This window comes from Micropterus salmoides, unplaced genomic scaffold (genome assembly GCF_014851395.1).
Source record: "Micropterus salmoides isolate LMB-PRFRI ecotype aquatic unplaced genomic scaffold, ASM1485139v1 Ms_hic_scaffold_4, whole genome shotgun sequence".
NCBI lineage: Eukaryota > Metazoa > Chordata > Actinopteri > Centrarchiformes > Centrarchidae > Micropterus > Micropterus salmoides.
Genome location: NW_024043372.1, coordinates 31584568 through 31602944, shown reverse-complemented (window position 1 = coordinate 31602944; position 18377 = coordinate 31584568). Strand labels below are relative to the sequence as shown.

Here is an 18377-nt window from a genome sequence, read left to right as displayed (position 1 = left end):
ACAAGCGTGGCAACTGAGAGAAAATGCGACACCTGGCCTTGTCCTTGATGTGAATAAGAGGATGATACATCAAAAAGTGACAGGGCAGAAAGATGGCTATTACCCAGGCGAAGAGGAAGATGAAGAGGAAGACGAGGAGAAAGCGACTATTTTTAGCAGTGGAGTAAAAATACTCCAGGGGTTCATTTAATATTCTTTTCCATAAAGTGCTCCAGTGTTAATGAATCATGATTTATTAGTTGCCATAATCTCCTGCTCTTGGCGGAGTTACACTGAAACTGTAATGGCATTTCGAGGCATTCCAGCAATATGATCAAATGTTCATGTTAAAAAATAAAAGCCATCAGGCGACTCCGTCCTCTTCTGACTGAGATAAGCTGGAATGAGCCGTCTGTCTGTTGATGCTGATGAAGTTTGACCGAGAGGGTAAATGAGTGGGAGCCCAAGGCCGTGTTTTTTTGTGATTGGCTGCATTCTCCCTGTAGGGCAGGAGGTTGATTGATTTCAGTGGGGTGGAACTCCGGCTCTGCCCCTATTGATCCCTCATCCCCAGCCCTGTCTCTTCCCCAATTTAGAGTTCACTAAGCCGCCACTATGGACCACTTCTAATGAATACCACCTCCCTGCCAACATCTCAATGTTTCATTCACTTCGCTGCCTGTCTGTCTCTGGTGCTTTCTCACTTAATTTCTCACTTTTGTCTGCTACTCCTCCACTCCAGTCGTAGTTAATGCCCAGTCACTACATCACTGAGAATCAATTGCTTCACCAGCGGCCAGATTTTAAGGATTAGATGGAATTGAGCTACTTTGGATGTAGAAATCTGGGATGTGTCTGGGTGTCAGGCGAAGAAGATCAAAAGATTCATTAGATTAGAATTAGATCAAACACAGTCAAAAGTTGAGAGGACAGACAGAGGAGGAGTGTGTGAGAGAGTGGTCGACATGAGAGAAACTGAAATCTAGACGTAGGAGCCAAAAAGCTGTCTGATGCAGAATCAATTTAATTGCCAGGTACATATACAGATACAAGGAATGTGCCTGTCATTCTGTCTTTCCGGGGCTGTTGGCACGTCAGTCTCTTGATCTGCCCACCTTGAGGGTGCAGTCAGAAAAAAGCAGTTCAGTCACAGGTCAGTTATGCCCCGATGCACCCGGCCTTAAACCCGTAATCCCGCTGCTTTGGTGGAGTGAGAAAATCCAATTTCAGAGTTCTGTAATTCCATAAACCTTATTAGGCACAACAATGGCTGCTACACCCTGAGGGAGCGGCATGAGGGAGGGGTGAGGGTGCACAGGGGGTTGAGTAGCTGAAGTTGTGACCAGGCTAAACGCAGGGACGGAGAGAGGGTGACGAACACAGAAATGGAGATTAAGGTAGAGTTGAAGTGTAGCAAATCAGGGAAATGAAGACAGAAGTGTTCTGGCACAGCTGCACTTCTAGTAAGCTACCATGACTAGGTACAACATGATGAAATGGGTGACACGCTAAGATTCAAAGCGTAACAGTTAGTGTCCTCACTGCTGGTGAATCTGTTGTCCCTGTTTCACCCATGTCTCAAATTATTTGGTGATGTCATACATTTGTCACAGGTGGTCTTTTCTTGTTTCCTGTCGTTTTTCTTTTACTTACCATGTAATCCCTTCTTTGCTTTAATAGGGAATAAGGTTTCATGTGAATTCCAGAATTCCAGAAAATAATTTATTTTATTTGGTTGGGGTTAGCGTGTCCTACCATCACCACTACATCCTGTATTCATTTAATCGTAACATCAATGGGACACTTAGACTGCTGTTATGTGAGTGCTCTCATTGATTGTTTGCCTAAATCCAGGAGAGTGGGGTTTGCCTGTTTGTTTTGCCTTACTAATGGACAGCATCTCAGCAAACACCTCAGTGAAGGCAGAGCCAATAGAAAGCAGTGACATGGGCGTGAGAGAAAGAAACACAGATGCGACGAGAGGTATAGGAGATTAGATCAGATTGATCAACTAAAAAGGAGGGACTCGTGGTGGAAATGCAGATGAAAATGGTGATAATTACAAGGGGGTGATGAGAAAGCAGTTAAGAAAGGGGGCTCTGAACTTGAGTCAGATTTTGGCCATGTTCCAAAATCTCTCAATCACTGCTCTTAGCAACTGCAGTTAATTCTGTCATAAATTATTCACAACTGTAACAAAACTGTAGCAAAATGCCACCGATAACCCCAGGATCTAAAAAGTGATTACAGGAGGAGGTTGGAGTGAGGATTTAATACAAATTTCTGATTTAATTCAAATGTCTGAGCTATAGCAGGGCTTAAGTGACACCTCTGCTGTTTGATATTGCGAGTGAGAAGGGGCCTCTAGCCTCTGTCTCTCCTGAGACAGATAGGGCAGTGAAGCCTGTAGCCTACTCTGTGGCCAGTAGGGTGTAATTACATTTCCCCATGGGGCACACTCTGCCGCTGCAGCTCAGCCATATAGAGGGTAGAGATTGAAATCTGATTGCACTGGCACACAGCAGTCGAATGGCTCTCCACACGTGAACATTGGGAATCACATGTACACACACTGTGCACACTGAGCTGATATGACACGCGCACAAACACAGAGTAGCAAGACACACGAACACGCACCGAATCACACCTGCATGTACAAACACACCACAACGCGCTTCTCCTTATTTGCTCCTATCAGCCGCAGACTACTCCTCGCTCTCTACACACTGTCGAGAGAGGAGTGCTTGAGCGCCGTCGTCAAAGAGCCCCGCTGCCTCTCTATCATTAGAGCAGCAGCACCCAGATTTACACACTGATCTCCTGATGCCGCCTCATCTCAGGACCTGTTAACAGCAGCATATGCATACATATGAACAGGGAGAGTCAGAGAGGGAAAAACTCAGAACTACTTACTAGAAAAAAAATGTGAATTATGTGCGTGTCCATTTGCTAAATGTATGTGAATATATTTTGACCAATGTGAATATCTCTTCAAGCAGCAAGATTACATGATCAATTGAGCACCGGTAACTCTAATTATGTTTATTGCTGCTTCTCAGCTTAGATGGCATTTTGTATTTTCTTTTTCCAAAGCAGCAACATTGCAGTCATGTACACTCACCAAACACTGCTCTCTTTATTCTGTATGTTTTGTGCCTTTCAGGTGGAGTGAAGCCACGTAATGGTGCGTGGCAGAATGATATGAATGCCTTGTCTAAAGCAGACAAAGACGCAGGTATGATAACGTCATGATATATTGGAAATATCTGTTTCCATCAGCTTTTATTGCATCTTTTTCCAGCATGCCAACTTTTGCCAAGCATCAAAATCGTGTTTTCCACTCACTTTTTATGGGCAAATTAAAAATGTGCATAGAAAACAAATGGATGCTACAGACAGTAAACACGTGGAAGGACAGCAGGTGGAAGAAACTATAGCTCTGACTACATGCAGCTAATGGGAGACATTAGCTTTAGGACCCTTTAATATAACCTCACTGTGTCTAACCACAAAAGGTCAAGGCGGCAGTAAAATGAGCAGACACCAGCCCCGGCCGCCTGCAGGCCCACAGAGACCATCTAGCGGTGTCACCTTGGCCGCTGTCACTGATATCAGCCACCTGTCACCACGCTGCCCCCGTGGCCAGGGATGCGGCTGCGTCGACAATGGGTTTGTCGATAGCACTACCTCCTAAGTGGTAATGGGGGAACATGTCCTCTGCTTTCATCAACTGCTTGAGTCAACAGCGTCGGCGTGCAGCATTAGCATACAATACATATTCATGCCGGTGTCTCCCTTCAACTGCATCGCCAGCCCTCCTGCACATTTTCCAGTCATTTTTACAAACGGCATGTCAAGTGCCCCATTTTCGCCGGGAGTCCCACATGGCCTCTTATGTATTCACAGCACGGCTGCTGCAAACAACATCAACAGGTCTCAAGGTCGTCACTCCCACTGATTGTGTGTGTGTCTTTGTGTGTGTGTAAGTGTGTCTCATAAAGTGTGTGAACAGCTGAAAAGAAAATAGGAATTTGAGAAAGATGGGAGCAAAATAAAAAGGTAACAGCTGTGATGAGTGTGTGTATGTGAGCGTGACAAATGTATGCAGTGTGAGAGCACCCACTGTATGTTTGGATTAATGCAATGCAAATAAGTGACTGATTTTGTGTCCCATTATATTAGAGAGTGTAACCACGCAATGATAGCTTAGTATGCGTCCATACAAATCTGAACAAAATGTTATGTACATTTGGGTGTGTAGCATGCGGCTGCAGTCTCAACATGTCTGCAGACTAGCTGACAGGTAGACTAAGCAGGAGCATCCTCCTTTAGTCCACTGGCATCTCAGTGAGAAAGGAGGCCAGTTGATGTGGGGGTTAGAGCTTCCATGGCACATTGCGTTGTGATAAATTATGAATGCTTAAAGAACAGATCTCTGAAGCTCCTTTACTTTCCATCTATCCCTCAACCCTTGCATTCGTTCATCCATCCACCCATATCGCTACAAACAGCACAGGGTGTTTAGCAGTCTCTATCATAAATATTTTAGCCTCTAGGTCAGTGCTGGCACCCCTCCTTCCACTCTGCAGCTCTTAACCACCACCACTTGGTGATGACACAGCCTTTTGACCCATAAAAATATTGACAAAACACAGATAGTGAGTACATTCACCGGGACCAGCCTCGTAGACTAAAGCCGTGCAGGCTTCTATAGGAGTCACAGCGGCTGCTGCTGTTGAAATGGCGACTCTTGAATGAATGTTGAGCGGCGGATACCTCCTTCGTTTCTAAAAAGGGTCCCTACAAGGTAAACAAAGCAAACCTGGACCGCCCCTGCCTTTGGAAAAAGTAAAAATGTCTTCACTGTTGTAATTGTTGTTTTTGCTCTAATTTTAACTCCCCAACACTATTCAGCAGGATTATATTTGGTTGAGTAAATACAAAGCCATGCTGAGACAATGAATGTTCCATTTTTCAACACACCACAGACTGAGAAACAGGAAGACAAAGACAACTAATCACAAATTGGATTCCACACGAAGACAGCCCAAAGAACTGTGAAGGCTGTACTAACTTCTTTGGCTAAGTAAAGTGGATTGCCACTGAGCACAATAATAATGTAATAATTATCTTACTAGAGGATACTACTATGTAGAAACATGACTATCACTTCAAAGTGATATTACACTTACACTTCAATAAAGCTCATGCGACAGCCCAAAAAACTACCAACTTGTTTCATCACCAGATAAACAGCAGCTCATCTCCACGCTGATCTGATTCAAAGCCACATAATCTGTGAGTCCCGTGCATCCAAACAACGAGAGGTCTTATCTCTCTTAACCTGATGAGGTGCGCCGTTAGCGACTCCATGCATAAATCTCAGAGGCAAACAGAACGGATCAGAGCATTCAAGTGTAAACTAGGGCAAAGCTTCAGCACTGTACCTTCTAAATACGCTACTCTGGAAGCAAGTCCTGTAGAGGAACAGGCGAGCACACACTGAGGGATACACATGCTGCTCTCTGTCATCTCTCACAAATACACACACATGCACAAACACAAATTCACACACCTGTTCTGGACAGCCCAGTACCATCCGGTCCTGTCCGGTCAGTTCAGATCCGGTGTCCTGTGCTTGCAGAGTGAGGAGCTCGTCTCACCCCCCACGCAGCCCGGAGCAGACAGCTCACTGTTATAGATGCACTGACAAGTGAAAGGAGGGAGGCGTGGTTTCACATTAGATAAATAAAAGAGGGAGGGAAAGAGGGAGGAGAGAGGCTCCCTCAATCTACAATTCAATTTTGCCCTCACTCCCGTTTTCAGCGGTGTTTGTCTTTTTCTCTTCTTTTAGCATATTCATGCTGTTATTCTATCATTCGTTCTTTTTCATCTTCCTCGCTCTGCTTTTCCTCACTGGATCTTTCTGTTTCTGTTAGTTTTAGTCTTTTCCCCCCATGTTGCTTCCTGTTTCTTCTCTTTCTCCTTGTCACATTTAACTCTGCCTTTCTTTCTCTCTAGGCTCTCATTCATGGGGCAGTAGTGTGTGTGTGTGTGTGTGTGTGTGTGTGTAAGTGCGACAGTGAACCAGGGCAGCTCTGGCCATCTGTTGGAGCCTGTGAGCTTCACCTATTCACAGTCTCATAAAGGCAGAGGCACACAGAGGAGTGAGAGAGAAAGGAATGGGAGGGAACTAGGGATCAATCTTAATGCTGCAGGGGTGGGGAGGGAAGGCACAGCCTGGCACACACACCATATCTATCAGGCTGGCACCTCTGAGGCAGGCTGGCGTGGGCACGCCTGCTCACTGGGTCCAGGCAGCACAGGGGATTTGGCTCACAGTGCATGGGCATGTAGATAGAGAAAAAAAAACGTACACCAAATCAATTTCTACACAAGCACACAAAAGGCATATATATGCGTGAGTTCACACACAAACACACACTCTCACACAAATCCACAAAACCAATTTCCTCTTTGTCAAAACAAACGGGATCTATCAAGATGGATAATCCTACAAACTCAAAGAGATGAGGGGACAGAGGACATGGGACAATTCTACAGACACAAAGCTTGCCCTGAATCCTTCCATCACAGCGGAGCAAAAGTAGGCATTTTCCTGCCCAGTTTAAACCAGATATTTCTCCTGAGTGCTGGTGTCACTTCCTATCCCTGACCAGGAGGGAGAAGTTTGGCGGAGGGTGGCGGAGGGCGGAGGCATCCATCACTGTCCGCACCAGCCGTCCCATGATGGATGCGCCTGTTTATTTGTCTCCGCAGGTTATTTAGATGCAGTCACAGCCAGAGAGATTAGTGATGGAGAACCTCTGCACCTCCTCGCCTCTCCTCCCACCCAATCTAATCAATAACACTCTTATCTATTATCTGCATTTCGAGGTATTTCTCCATGGAAATTTGAAGCAGGGAGAAAAAGAGAGATTAATTGTCCACCCCCTCTCAGTGTTTTCAATTACAACGTCTGCAATGGATCATCTATCTGTCAGCTTGGCACACCAAGGTATTTGTGTCACTGCAAAGAGATGAAACCACGCTGTTTTGAGAAAATCAAACAGTATTTCTCTGCCCATGACTGTCCCTTGCAGATGCGAAACAAACTATTCAGAGCGGGGGATTTGCATGGCATTTGAGGATAAAGAAAATTATATTTCCTGCTTTAACATCAGGTGCATTCAACACTAATCCTGTTCTTTTTTAAAGCATTGTCATTCTAGCCAATTGGAGACCTTTGTATGAATGGATTAGCCTGTTCTAATACTGTTCATAATCATCTTAAAACAAAATATACTGCTGGAAAATGATTTATTTCTCCCTCCACTGTATGAATATCAGATGATGTCTGAGACTCAGGGACTGCTTACATAAAGGAGCCATCTAGCTGCTCTAACATGCTGGATTACAGACAATGCCCCAGAGACAGCCATGTTTTTCCTGAGCGGTGCCGACATGCCAACACTGCAGCCCAGTGACACCACTTTAGGACATGGTTTATTCATGCTCCCACCCGCTCTCTCGTGCGCTCTCACGCACACTTAAACTGTGTCATCACGCTGACCTCTAATTGGGTTGAGATCAACAGATGTATCCTCAAACCAGGGTAAAGTCGCCTTATATACACCACAGGTTGATATCTTCCAACCCCAATGGCTACTAGGAAATTCCCACAGAGGGCTAGGAAAAAAAGACACAGACGGAAATGGAAAGGCAAAAAGCGGAAAAACAAAATGCAAAAAAACTAAAAGAATCCAAATGTCTGCATTTCTACAGAGGGAAAAAGCCACACTTTAAAAAATACAGGAAGGGTACAAACCTTGGGGGAATGATTTTTTGCTTTTCTGTTTTCTGCTTCATTGGACGCAAAGTGGGTGAGGCCTTGTGGGCCACTTTTGCATGACAGTGCAGAGACAGGTACATAAATAAGAATGAATGATTTCTATTCTGATAGCTTAGAAAGATAGCTACTGTATGTTCTATCCTGCTGAGATCTTGTCCTTGGATGGGAGTGTGCTTTTACAAATGAATTTGTTCCTTTTCTGCAGTGTGTGTACCAGGCTGATAAAAATATCTCCTGTCAGCAGGCTGCGTGAAGAGGGGAGGACGCTAGTACAAATGAGGCAGACCCCCTCACTGTCTTCTCCTCTTTGCCAGCTCTCTCTATCTCAGACAGCACTCCTCCTATTATTTGAGCTAGTTGGTTCAAGGCTGACCTTCCTCCTCCACCACCACCATGCACACACATCCCCTGCACCCTGCCCTCCATCTATTCTGTGATTCCCTGGCTGAACGTGTGCATGTGTGTGTGTGTGTGTGTGTGTGTGTGTGTGAATATGCAAGTGGGTCCTGTGCATTGAGACAGCTCTACAGCTCCGTGGCTACATTATGAAGAGACACAGAGATAGAAAGAAGAACTGAGAGAAAGAAGAAGGACCCAGGAGCTGACAATGTAGGGACTCAAGGACGGAGGATTGACAGAACTGAGGATGAGAGGAGTCCTGGCACTGTGAAACAATTTCTCCCAAAAAAAGGCTACTGCCAGGTAGAATAGTAACAGGACCACCTAACCTCAGAGCACATGGCTTCAGAGGCAGACAGCCACAATTATAACTACCTCATCCTTCTGGTCATAGACTGAAACATAATATATACATGTCTCCAGTGTATGGTAAAATACAATGCCTGGACACAACCATCAGAGGATTACACATATGTCCAGAGGACAGCTTTCCTGGTTAATTACAAATGCAAATAGTTGAATGAGTCACATTCTGCAGCTGTGCTCATTGCTCCTGGACTGCGTATTCCTCCCCCCGAGTTCTCGTGGTGCGGAAGGTCATCAGAGTGCCAGGGAAGGATTTGGTGAATACCTGACATCATTACATCCCAGCGATGATGCACACCACGCATAACTCTGTCATGTCTAATGTATTCTCCTTTTATTTATTTCATCCCGCCTGTCACATCATATGCTCCCACTGAAAATATAAATAGATAATAATAAATCAATTATGAGCGACCATCATTTTCCAGAGGTTTGTTCCATATCCTGAGGTGATGTTATAATTCATTCATGAGCCTCCCACAAGTCTCAAAGTTACAATTAGAAAGAATAGAGTTTCCTCTATCGCAGATTTCAAATTTAATTGCTAAGCTTTTGGTCATAGACATTTTCAGATGGAAGAAAGTCTGAAAAAGTCTCTGACTAAAAGCTTTGAAATAAAACATGAAATATCCAATAGAGTAACTGCGGGAAAGAATTCATTTTCCTTAATTGTACTAGAGACTGTAGATTTCCTTCTAGCCCCTTCCTGAGACCATTTGCAGCATGTGAAAGTTTCCAATTTCTTATATCGATAGATGGACAAATATGTAGACAGAAAGGTGAGAAAATAATAACAAAGACCACTATGTTGTCCCAGTTTATATATAGCTATATAGAGAATTATTCAACATCTTATTCTGTGCTTTGAGTTGTGCATTGACACTGGAAAATGTCAAACTTAAGTATATTATGCACACTGCACACTAACATTTTAAGTGTGATGATGGACACTGTTGTCCCACAATGCAAAGCACAACTGAAATGAAAGAGCTGCTGCCAGCTGGAGTAAAGTGAAAACCTTTGTAAACTTTTCTCACAGCAGACATTTCAATTGTCACAGCAGGATAAGCAGTAACAGTAGCAATAACATGATGATGACGGCTCAACTCCATTGAGGCTCCTTGTAGCTATATTGGGAGCCCAATATCAGGGCCATGAAACTGATACACCTGAATGGGACACAGGATTAGTAATGTTACTAGTTACACCTGTGTTTGACAAATTGCCTTTGGAAAATCTAAATATTCAGCTGAAACGTTCAAAATTCATTGTGAAAATATTGTTCCAAGCTGCAGTGAACATCCCACAGGGCTTGCATCATTCTTTGTTAGCACAAAACAGTACACAACATTGATTTCTATCTGCCAAAACAGGGCGCTGTTAACATAAGTACATGAGTATTAACGCATAGTAATTAGAACTGGGACACCCTGCCAGTCTTACTAAAGGAGCACATGTTGTTTGATGTTCAGCCAGCAGGGGGAGGTGTCCTCATGTCTGGTAGGAATATATCTCATGTCTGGTAGGAATATATCTCCCACTGTGCATCAGGGGTGTAAAAAAATCACTTTGAGGTGGGAAAGACAACTGCACTGATTTGAAAAGTTGATTACTATCTGATTGCTTTCCCTAAAATAGTTATGCTGAAAACTGTCTAAATCCAATTGCTATCTTTGACGTGTTTCTGTGTCTGTTCCCTCATATTCCTGCACATACCGAGCTGTTGTCTTTTGCAGTCAGAGTTTGGCCTTGGAAATAAATGTCAGCCTTTTAAATAGTGCTTTGTTGTAGGATTCACGTGGTATTTTTATTTCTGAAATTCACTTGAATCAAGTCATGAGCAGAATGGGGCATTTTTCGATGAAATAATATTTGCTGTAAGAAATAAAAACAAACTGAAATGCTGTTGGATTCCATCTAATATAGTGAAGGCATGTGTGAAAAAGAAGACAAATATTTTCTACAGATGAGCAACATTAACCATCAATGATCGAAGATGAAAAGTTTATTCAACTTGATATAAAACTTCATTCATTCACAGTAAAAGAAAAAAAGAGATCAGAACTGATTGGATCAGATTCACACACACATGCTTCGTTCCCATCTGTCCATGCACAGCAGGCAGTGCAGAGGTTGGGAAACCGTTACCAGACCGTGGGATCCACAGATCAAAGAGCTCCCCCCTGTCGAGATCTGCGGTCCCGAGGAACACAAGCCGCTATGGGCCAGAGCCAGCATCACATCTCCAGCTAATTAACTAAAACCCCTTTGACGCCGTGTTATTTGCATTCCAAATGTACAGCACTCGGTGTAATATCTGCCACACATATTAAATAAGAAGCTTGTGGGTTTGTCTAACAAGGCACCCCAGTGTTTGTAACACAAATACATTTGTAATCACTTTAAAACATTGTAAGGGCGACAGCACAGAGGAGTCGAATTACCCTGAAAAATGGATGAATTTCACAATTTTATAATTAAATTAACATTTGTGTGAATGTGCTTGGTGCAGATGTTCAAATTTTTGATTATTTTAACACTGATCACCACAAGCATGCCTGTCCTTATACCTACAGCAAAGAATGCATGCACGCAGTCACGCAGGACCCTCACTGAAAAGACACACCTTGCCCCAGTGAAGTTTCAAGGGCCCTCGAGAGTAGCCTTCCAATCTCAGCACTCACCGGAGTGAAAGAAGGCCCTGCATTATAAATCAAGGAGCTTTAAATGGCTATGTAGATTAGCAAGCCGTCAGTGATGTCCTCAATAATTAATTACTTGTTTGTACCAGAGTGGACCTTGCTTCTTTTTTGTATGGCTCTCTGTGTCTGCACACAAACACTCGTTGGCATGCAATCAGGAGCTGTCAGGGTGTGAGGAGGGCTCCTGAAGAGTCCGGTGTAGGGACTGACGATGAAAGGTCACCGCTACAGGGGGGCATTCTCATAATGTGCAAGTATGTTTATTTTTGTACTTGTGGCGACTACATGTCCAGAAAGATTACAAAACTCAACTCAAAACAAAAGGTTTTGCTTTTCCGCAGCCCTTTATTGGGAGTAGATTTAGGTCAGGTAATTGGGAGTAATGGTTGGATAGTCAGTGTGAGACTAATGTTAATTGTGTTTTGGCACTCTGGCAACATACGGACCACTCTCTGCCAAAAGTGACACCAGCCGGTTACAGCAGAATGACACCTGAATGACACAACACAGCAGACTACATCATCTCACCATTGTGTCCTTAAAAATGGAAGACAGACTTCCTCACCTAATCTCAGCCCTCTGGCCATCTCTCCATGGCTGCCCTGAAACAGCCCTGTAAGCAGACTAAAGACAAGTGGGAGGATGAAATAGCCCCCCCCCCCCAAGGACCAAAATGATGAATTGTGTAAAATCTCATTTGGCACCTCGTATTAAAAGAGTCAGAGATTAAGCCAGCAACGTAAAAAGAGCTGATGCAGGCAGAGCAGAAAAAGGGCCCATTAGAGAAATGCTCCTGTCTGTCTGTCTGTCTGTCCGGCTGGGTGTCACCTAGCTCCGTAATGAGCTGTCTGAAGTCAAACAGGAGAAATACCAACACAATAAATTACCAGGCTCATCGCTTCCTGTTTGCCTCCACTCAGACACGGCTGAGTAATCTTTCTATCTGGCCTCGCACCATCCAGAATGAGATTCTGTCAAATCACATTCTGCAATCCTTGGGCCCATTTGCATAACTACATTGGATGTTTCCAGCCAAACTGGTGACATGTTTTTCTGCAGTTAATTAGATTTTGGAATTAGTTGTCCAAAAAGAAAGAATGAAAGAAAGAAAAAAGATGATTTCTCCTCTCTCTGCTCAGTCCTCTATTTGGAAGTGACAAGATAAAATTGTGTACACGGGTAATTGCATGCAAGTGTTGAAATTAGAGCTGGAGAGAGAAGGTATTTTTGCAGTTAAGGAGCTAATACTCTATTCCAATTTCAGTCTGTTTAGCATGCGGGCTCTGAACTGTTCCCTCTGACATGGCAAACCTCATTAAGATAGAGCAAACTAATTCACTTGAGGACGAAAGCTAATTCATCACTTCTTTTTTTTCTTCTTCTTCTTCTTAGAGATATAGAGACAAACCGAAATTGGGTCTTAGGGGTATACACACTTGAAGGTAGAACTCTTTCCCAGCTCTTATCATAACACATTTACTGTAGATTAAAGAGAAGGAGGGAGAGTACGTAACCTTAAGCTACCTTTGAACTGGTGCTGTCTGAAATAGAGAGGGGGCTGAGCCTTTTACGACAAGCAGAGCATGGTCATCTGAGCTGTATGGGATCATTCCACTCATGTGTCTATTCCTGCTGATAAAGCAAAGCTAACCTTTTATAAGACAGAGGATGAGGCGAGGGGCAGAAGAGAGGAGAGGAAAGAGAGGAGGAAAGGATAGAGGGAGAGGAAAGGAAGAGCCGATGCAATGGGCAGACATCCATTAACCAAGCACTCAGCATGGGATATGGCATTTACCGAGAACAACCAAATGCCATGGCAATTAATCAGGGCCTTGAATGCCAGATGTATCAATACCCCTTGTACTCGGTCATGGGCGCACTTGTGCACGGAGAAAGAAACACACACCCCTCAAAATAGACCTATACTTTTCTCCGTTTTCATGGGAAGAACACTATGTGGATAGAGTACTGTGGCTTGTCTCTAACCTTAATATTATTTCTATGTCTCAAACTAGGACGCACACAGTGAAATTGAATGAATGCACCGCTTACACAATCACAGACTAAGGCCTGGGAGATGGCACACATTCTACTCTGCAGGGAGTTGTAAATTGCTTTTGAATAACCAAGGTCTAATTGACAGGAAAAGAATGCGCTGTCACTTTGCTAGCGCGAGCGTCATTAACACATTTTTCATTTTGTACATGCTCCAAGGCATTATTGTTTTGTTGGCCCCGATCCCTCCCCGGTGCAGTGAATATGTTTTAAAATGGTTGTGAGCAGAATGTTGTTAGCTACACAACGCGCCCGAGGGGAACAAAACACAAGAACAATTGGCTCATTAGAAGCAGAAACACTTCAAACCACAATATGGCTGGAACACACTCAGAGGAGAGACAAAGTCAGCGAGTGAAGAGCACAGATGGATGGATAGGAGGGACTAGGGGGGAGACAAAGGCGCACAAACAGCGTAGGAGCAACCTTGTGTTCAACACACAGCACACTCAGTGTGCACATGAGACATGTACTGCAGAGATGAGGTGAATTTATAACACTCCCGCACACAAAGACGCTGTGGAGCAATGTGTTACGCATAATTATCTTATAGTAATCTGATTATAATTTGTATTACCTGCAACAACATACTGTATGCATATAACAAATTTACTGCAAAGGAATAATCACATTTTGCATTTTATACTTTTTGGAATTTGCTCAAAGATAAAAAGCACATTTAGATTGTGAGATTATACACATTTTTAAAAACAAAATATTTATAGATGACGGCAACATTTCTTACTGGGCCTTTTTCGCAGGAACATCTATAAGGAAAGGCACAGGTGTTACTTTATAACTTTCACAATGGCTCTGTTTTATTCAAGAGTCTCAGTAAGCCATAGCAGTGTGACAGAGAGCCAGCATGCACAATAACAGGGCCCTGAAACAGAAGCAGCTAAATGGAGTAGAAGCCATGATTAATTATATTATTTACACCTGTGATTTTCCTGCTGTGATGTATTTGTTACATGGTGTGTCCCAGTCTATATTACATACTAATTCTAAGCAGGTTTTTGAGTACAGAGATGTGTTCACACAGGAAAAAATAACAAAATAAAGAATAATAAAACCAGACAGTATCCATAGGAAATACAGTAAATTCTTGCAATGCAATAAACAAGGGAAAAAAGGAGGAGCTGAAAAAATAAACTACAGTAAGACAGCTCCAGAAAGAACTTGGAAAACAAAAATATATGTTTTAAATCTTAAGAAAAACCTGCTTTCTCCTTGTGAAGTTTACCGGGCAGAGGAATTCAAAAGTCACACTTTCATTGACATCAAACTTCACACATATTGTAACATTTCCTGTTAGTACAAAATTATTAAATATGTGGTATAGTATAGTAAGTATGTGGATTTGTATACCAACTACGTAACATTGTATTATGATGATTAGTATTTCGTACAAAATATGTTGTGTGTTGGGATATGCTGACAATATGGGGAATGTGTAGGCAACTGAAAGTTACTAGAGCTTCAAAATGGGTTTAATAGCAGATTACAATTTTACACAGGGACCGGAAAGTAACTACTGTAAATATAATGACCTAAGTAGTGTCCTTGAGTACATTTTTGAGGTGTTCGATTTCTACTCCATTTCTTCCAAACTGACTGTTGTTAGTAGCAGTAGTTCCTCCAGCAGTTGTAATCAATAAGCAGAACTCCCCTACCTTGCACGTGGATGACCTCCGCAGGACAGCTCAGTTGCTCTCTGGTGGAGACTGAGATCTGCATCAAACAGAGCTGCTTCACTACAGCAACTGTCACAGGACAGCTATAAAAAGAATAATAGGATACTTCAGTGAGTGGATGACCTTACTGTGACATCCACGCTGAGACACACACATGGCCCAAATACACCCAACAACTGGACGAGCCATACTGACCTGTGTGTGTGTGCACGTGTCTGTGTGAGGGAGAGGATCTGAGAAACAGTGGAGTATTTTATGACAGACACCAATCTGTCTCATTCTCCTTGGCCGGGCAGACTGGAAGAAGCTCAGGCTAAAACAGCTCTAGAGGGCTCTAATGTTTTGTTCAGAGATTAGAGTAATATTTTCCAGGACATTATCATCTATAATTCATTCAGAATAGCCAAACATCAATCACAGTCTATTAATATCAAATTCGTAGACTTGCAGTCAAAGTAAAGTGTTCCTCTATATGTATGGCACAACTGCAAACACTTGAATTCAATGTTTGTTAGTCTAAGGACACATGACAGGAGTAGCTTTTTTGTTAAAAGGTGTGTGATGGTCACTAGCTAGCCGACAAACGCTTTATGTTGTTCTGTGTACATTGGTTAACTGTTATTTCTTTGTCTTCCTTATTTAGTATAGAATATTTTTTTTTTTTTTTTTTACAAAAAAGTCGACATACAGGTGCTGGGCAAGTCAATAATAAAGGCATATTAACACACATGTGCTACACCCTACCTGCTGTGCGTGCGTATCGTCAAACCTGTCTCCTGTCCAGCCTCGCATCGATTGTTTCACAGCGACCCCTACAGATTGCTAATGACGTCTCCTCTGTTCTTCGCTAAAGACACGACAATAACAAGTGGCTGACCAGCGGCCAGCGACACGACATTTTGTATGGCGATTTATCACAAGTTAGTTTTTCGAGAAATTAGCTCATTTCAAACGCGAGGTCGTCGAGCAACAAGGAGGCTCAAGTGCATTGAGATTTGAAGTGTTATACTGTCACAGGTATGTGACGATACCTTAATTAGTGATTTAACAACACAGTCAGTTGACTTTTTGAGTTGCTGTTGCAGGAAAAGCACAGGTAACAACATTAATGATGACGGCATCGCATTTAGATGTTGCAGTCTTAACGTTACCTGCACGATAAACAATATAAAGGAACTATAACAGCAACCCTCTAAATAGCTGCAATAATTAACGTTTATGACACCTGGGCTTTTCCTGCTATGACTCAATTCAGTCCATATTTGTTGCAAGATATCTGACAGAAATGTTGAATAATACACTGATAAATCTATTAGGTTTAATTGCCAATTTGAAACACAAGAGGGCGCCATCAGCTTTCTGTCATTTTCACAAGCAGTGCAAGTCCAAGAAGAGATGTTTGGGCTCTAGTTTCAGGTGGTAGGTCAGAGAAAATATGTCAATGTATTTGTCGTGGGAAAAAGCATTTGTGAATAATAAAAGCTTATTTGTGCATAGTTTACTCTGCGGTTCATTTATGTGCTTGAGGTGTGTGGGCTAATCTATCAGAATAACGTTCAACGAACAATATATCCCCTATTATGTTATATGGTGTTTTGTATATATATTTATATTTTTTTATTAAAACATATATACAAAACACCATATAACAACATTTTCAAAAAGGAATATATATATATATATATATATATATATATATATATATATATATATATATGGTAGAGGAAACGAGCTTGAGGATGACACATAGGCTACCACCCCGCAAGGGTTGAGATTTAAAATAAAATATATATATACACATACACACATACTACATACGTATTAGTTATAGACTGGCTTTAAACAGAATTACTGGATGTTGCATCAATGGAGAGTGAATTGGCGGGTCCCTTTATAATATGTATTGATCAGATATAACTGAATTGACCCTAAGAGTGGGTGAGAAATCCCAGCTCAAGAAGATTAGTATCATAAACACCCTCCATCTATCCATTACAGCTGTGGTAGGTGTAAATGAGACATGACAGCAGCATCTGACATCCATTGCTCTAGAGGCCAGTGTGTGTGTGTGTGTGTGTGTGTGTGTGTGTGTGTCGAGGGGGTTGGGGATTGGGGGGTTTGCTTGGATTACATAAACTCATCCAAGAGCTACGGGAGAGCAGGGGAGAGTGGAGTGCAGTAATAACATGTGGATCACTTCTCTCTGAGTCAACATCAAGGTTCTGTGTTTATTTTTTCATTATTTCCCAAAGGCACTCAGCTCCTGGAAGAGAGGCCTCATACACATGAACTGTGCGACTCATCCAACCTACAAGCTCGACCTTAACAGTACTATTTTTAGTCTTGAAAACGACAGTCACCATGAAGATCTAATGATGGCTTCACTCTTTGTGTTTGCGTGTTTTCTCGCGGTGATGGCAGAGTCTTTGCAGATGAAAGCCTACACCCAGGGAGAGGAGCCCATAATCTCTTTAAATATGGCTTTGAGAATTGTTGTTGTGATTACCAATAGAGCTGTTATTACAGGCATTACTGTGAGCTTGACAAGTATCACCTGGCGATGGTTTGGTTCACTGTCAAGGTGAGATAAGAGACAGCAAAAATAGCTGGCTGATAGATGATACATAAATAGATAGATGTATCATTTCAGTTCAGCTGTTGAACTGAGGGAACCAAAAGGAAGAAGAGACAAATCAAGAGAGAAAGAGAAAGATACAGTTGGAGAGAGAGGAAGTTGAGTGAAAGGTTAGGTGCCACCTGCAGACAGCGGACCATTCAGGACGTCATAACACAGCCATAAAAAAACCCTCTTACGGCAGTTTGTTACAAACCAGGTTAACACACTGGAGCAGTTTACAACAGGAGCTGATGCACAGTAAAGCACTTTACACAGTCTGTGACTGACTGCTTTGGCAGATACCCCCCCCAAACACACACACGTGGACAGAGACTCACGCAGATTTTGGAACAATGATCTTTATTGTCATATGATGCTGTTTTGTGAGTGCTATAATAACATGTCTTCACTGTCACAAAGACTGTTCTGGTCTGGTTATACCTGACAGGGTGTGACTGCTGAACCGACTCTTTGATTTTCAACTAACTCCCACATTCAATCCCAAGACAGCCTTTGATAAATGGTATTCAGTTATTTCTTTCTAACCCCACTTTGTGGTAAATCCATCTGTCAAAACAGAATTTAGTACAACTTTTCCATCGGATGTAGAACTGTGGCCATAAAAATACTGTAACTTGGATTTGAATTGTTTATATTTCAGTATATTTCTGGAACTTAAAGATACAGAATATAATGGGATGTAACATCAAAGC

General features: G+C 42.5%; 1 protein-coding gene across 5 annotated transcripts in view; it reads right to left on the bottom strand.

The window, feature by feature from the left end:
- Positions 1 to 16497, bottom strand: part of sulf2a (sulfatase 2a) — a 43116-nt gene extending 26619 nt beyond the window's left edge. Inside the window, exons 1-2 of one of the 5 annotated variants that reach the window (XM_038697953.1) lie at positions 15792 to 16497; positions 15027 to 15130 (exon numbers count right to left, since the gene is read on the bottom strand). The gene's annotated coding sequence lies outside the window, so the exon portion shown is untranslated. Of the gene's footprint in view, positions 1 to 5554; positions 5697 to 15026; positions 15131 to 15242; positions 15330 to 15791 lie in introns of those variants that run through there. The other 4 variants (XM_038697955.1, XM_038697952.1, XM_038697951.1 and 1 more) reach the window with 4 other exon arrangements.
- Between the last annotated feature and the right edge of the window lie 1880 nt (positions 16498 to 18377).